The 4,584-nt window shown below is 44.6% G+C and overlaps 1 pseudogene; it reads right to left on the bottom strand.

Moving 5' to 3' along the window:
* Positions 1–1,819: 1,819 nt before the first annotated feature.
* Positions 1,820–2,647, bottom strand: LOC105514939 (annotated as a pseudogene).
* Positions 2,648–4,584: the final 1,937 nt, after the last annotated feature.

A 4,584-nucleotide genomic window follows, 5' to 3' on the forward strand; every position in this document is an offset into this window, starting at 1 on the left:
GAACCACCATACCTGTTTTTTTTTTTAATGGAAACTTTAAGTTTGTTTAAGTTCCTTATAGATTCTGGATATTAGACCTTTGTCAGATGGGTAGATTGCAAAAATTTTCTCCCATTCTGTAGGTTGCCTGTTCACTAAGTGGGCAAAGGATATGAACAGATACTTCTCAAAATAAGACATTTATGCAGCCAACAAACATATGAAAAAAGCTCATCATCACTGGTCATTAGAGAAATGCAAATAAAAATCACTATGAGATACCATCTCACACCAGTTAGAATGGTAATGATTAAAAAGTCAGGGAACAACAGATGCTGTGGAAAAATAGGAACACTTTTACACTGTTGGTGGGAGTGTAAATTAGTTCAACCATTGTGGAAAACAGTTTGGCGATTCCTCAAGGATCTAGAACCAGAAATACCATTTGACCCAGCAATCCCATTACTAGGTATATACCCAAAGGATTATAAATCATTCTACTATAAAGACATGCACGTGTATGTTTATTGCAGCACTATTTACAATAGCAAAGGCCTGGGTGTCATTTATTGACAGCAGTTTATACACATTTGTTTCCTTCCCATGGTCGTTTCCTTCGCAGCACGGGCACAGAGCCCTTGAGATGGGCAGTCTGTGAACCAGGGAGCCTTCAGCGGGGACAAATGTTTGGCAGGCACGTTCAGCCCCAGCAGGATGCAATGCTTCAAGTTGGAATTCCACTGGGAATTTGAGAGGGACCAAGGTGGCGGGTAGAGAGGAAGTCTTTGACAGGACTCACATCTGGCCTCCTCTCTCACTATCCAAGTCCATTCAAGTTTTAGGACCCTAGGGGTCAACAATCAGGCTCACCCACCTCAGCAGGGCTAGATTCTGCAGTCTGTGCCCCAGTTCACACACACCTGCTTCTGCTGGTCGCACAGTTAAAGAGAATCAGCCTTACGGTAAGAGACAGACCATTTCTTCTCTGCCCCTCCCCGGCACCTCTCTTCAGCGGCATCTGTGCAGGAACCACTGGGAAGATGGAGGCCTGCCTTCTCATTTGAGCGGCATGTGCCCTCATCTGCAAATCTTCCATCAGCCACAGGACGGAGGCCACATGTGGACCGAGGCGGACACCTGTGCTCCCCAGTCCATCACACACTGCCCCGCCTGCGTGCTGCCAAATACTGGTGCCCAGGTCAGAGCTCCAGCAGGCCCCAAATTGGGACCTAAAGACAGTTTGCATCGGTACTGGGCAATTTTTGGTAGGTAGGTGGATAAAAAAGTAGATGGATGTGAGAAGAATTAGTTTCATTCGATAGACTAATAAGCGATGTGAAGTGATTTTACTTTTACTTTCTTCACTTTAAGCCAGTCATGGAATTTCACAGTGATTTCCGGCATGGGGGCAGAAGGAAGGAAGGCGGTGTTAAGAGTCATCGGAGCTGGCCGGGCGCAGTGGTTCACGCCTGTTATCCCAGCACTTCGGGAGGCCGAGGCAGGCGGATCACGAGGTCAGGCGATCGAGACCATCCTGGCTAACACGGTGAAACCCCGTTTCCACTAAAAATCCAAAAAATTAGCCGGGCGTGGCGGCGGGCGCCTGTAGTCCCAGCTACTCAGGAAGCTGAGGCAGGAGAATGACGTGACCCCGGGAGGCGGAGCTTGTGGTGAGCAGAGATCGCGCCACTGCACTCCAGCCTGGGCGACAGAGCCAGACTCCATCTCAAAAAAAAAAAAAAAAAAAAAAAAAAAAAAAAAAAAAAAAAAAAAAAAAAAGCAAAAGAAAAAAAAAGTCATTGAAACAGTCAGCCCACGGAGGTGCAGGCAGAGTGGGCCCTCACTGGGGCAGCTGGAGGAGCATGGACTGCCCCGCCGGCAGGTGGGTGATGTTCTGAGAGCGTAAGAACTGGTATGCGAGGAACTCCGCAGTTTCCGACTTGCGGAGCTCTATCAGGCCGTCCCTTGCGGTGGCCAGTGAGTTGGCAATCAGCTCAGCTGCCTCGGAGTGGCCCTCAGCAGAGATGATGGCCACCTTTTTCTGCTGCTCAGCCTTTTCCACCACAAATCTGGCCCTCTCTGCTTCCTGCTGAGCCACCTGTTTGGCTTCCACCGCTTCTGTGAACTCCTTTCTGAAGGTCAGATATGTCAAGGACACGTCGTCCAGGATGAGCCCAGAGGTGGCTGCTCGCTCTGTAAGTAAGGTGGTTGCTCACCTGCCTGGAGACCAGCTCTCTCTGGGTGATTAGTTCTCCAGCATCAAAGCGAGCCACCACGGACTTGAGGATCTTGGTCGTGATGGATGGCAGCCCCCGCTCATCATAGTCCTCTCCGATGCTGGTGAAGATGCGAGGAAGCTGGCTAGTGACAGGCCGGAAGAGGATGCGCAGTGTGATGTTGACGTTCTGTAAATCTTTGCTGCCAGTGATGACCGGCACACAATGTGGTCGAGAAGGGCAGTCAAAGATAATTGGTTTCTGTACCCATGGAATGAGAAAGTGAGTCCCTTCCCCTACCACAATGTCCTGTCCTCCACAGAATCGATCAGAGATGACAGCTCTGTGCCCAGCATCCACATTATATGAGGCAGAGTTCCTTTCACCAGGCCTCCTGCAACAGCTAAGGCCAGGTCAAACTTGCTGATGGTCTCAAACACTTTGGCAGCCATGTTTTCTTCTGCGAGACCCTCTCATACCTGCTTCCACTCTGACCTCCACATGAATTTCTGCCCCTCAGTTTCTTAATTTGAAAATGAGGAAAATGAAAATACCAACATCAAAAGTATGTTTTGAGGATTAAAACAGTTAAAATAAATAAAGCAATTAGAACAGTGTTCATAACATAGCAACCAACCTTTTAGTTTTAGCTATTATTACCATTATTGCATTCCCTAAAATTTACATAAGAAAGGTATGACATGTTTCTGAAGGTTGGGTAGCATTCATCTGCAAGACCATCTAACATTTTTCTTTCTGTGGCTATATTTTAGCTACTTATTCAATTTCTTTAATGTCATTAATCTACTTGATTTGATTTTTTTCTTCTTGACTTGCTTTTGGCAAGTTATATTTTTCTAGCAGTTTGTCCATTTAATTTAATTTTTCTTTTCTTTTTTTCTTTTTTAGAGACAGGATCTCACTGTCTTGCTCAGGCTATAATGCAATGGTGCAATCATAGCTCACTGCAGCCTCTAACTCTTGGGCTCAAGTGATTCTCCTGCCTCAGCCTCCTGAATAGCTGAGACTACAGGTGTGCACCACTGTACCTGGCTAATATTGAAAGTTTTTGTAGAGACAAAGTCTCGCTGTGTTGCTCAGGGTGGTCTCAAACTCCTGGCTTTCAGCCATGCTCCTGTCTTGACTTCCCAAAGTGTTGGGATTCCAGGTGTGAGCCATCATGCCCAACGCATTTCATCTAAATCTTCAAATTTATTGGCGTAATTTTTATAGTATACTCTTATTAATGTCTAATGTTGCTATATCTGCATTTATGGCTTCCTTTTTATTCCTAATATCATTTTCGGGTATGTTGGATGCTTAGCTCATTAAATTTTATACTATATATATATATATATATTTGCTTTAATCCCACTCTGTGGGTCCTGATAAGTAGTGTTTTTCATTGGCAATCAGTTTTAAATGTTTTCTACTTTCCTTTGCAGTTTCTTCCTGGATCCATGAATTTATAATATTTGTACATTCAAAATTTCCAAACAGATAAAGTTTCTCTGGTTTTCTTTTCATTATTGAATTTTATTGTATTGTCATCAGAAACTGTGTTCTGTATAATATTACTCTGTTTCAGTATCTATAATTTATTTATTTATTTACTTTCTATATTTTCTGACTGGAATGTGATCCATGTGAAGAACGGAATTTATTCTGTTTAATTCACCATCATGTTCCCAGTGTGTAGAATGATGGTTGGCATATAGTAGTAACTCAACATTTATTGAATGAAAGAATGATTAATATTGATGGTAACCCTTGATGATGAAAATATATTTTTTCTAGGTGGTCTTCCTGGACCACCAAGAGGGGAATGCAAATTCTCACAGGCTCTAGTCCATATCAGCAGACTTGGCTTCATATCCACATATGGAGTTACATCCATATATTCCTGACAAACATCAAAATTTCCTGAGCATCCAAGTAAAATTTGGAGGACGCTGTCTACTCCCAAATTAATTTGATTCTGATTTGTACACTCTCAGTGCCTCAGCATCAATGTGGATTCAGCTTCCCACAGATGGAAAGACCGACTTTCTTTCTTTCTTTCTTTTTTCTTTGAGACGGAGTCTGACTCTGTCGCGCAGGCTGGAGAGCAGTGGCGCCATCTCGGCTCACTGCAAGCTCTGCCTTCCGGGTTCACACCATTTTCCTGCCTTAGCCTCCCAAGTAGCTGGGACAACAGGGGACCGCCTGGCTAATTTTTTGGATTTTCAGTAGAGATGAGGTTTCACTGTGTTAGCCAGGATGGTCTCGATCGCCTGACCTCGTGATCCACCCTCCTGGGCCTCCCAAAGTGCTGGGATTACAGGCATGAGCCACCATGCCCAGCCAAGACCACTTTTCTTAGTCCATGTTGGCTGCTATAACAAATCAC

Source organism: Colobus angolensis, unplaced genomic scaffold (genome assembly GCF_000951035.1).
Source record: "Colobus angolensis palliatus isolate OR3802 unplaced genomic scaffold, Cang.pa_1.0 Scaffold251, whole genome shotgun sequence".
Lineage (NCBI taxonomy): Eukaryota > Metazoa > Chordata > Mammalia > Primates > Cercopithecidae > Colobus > Colobus angolensis.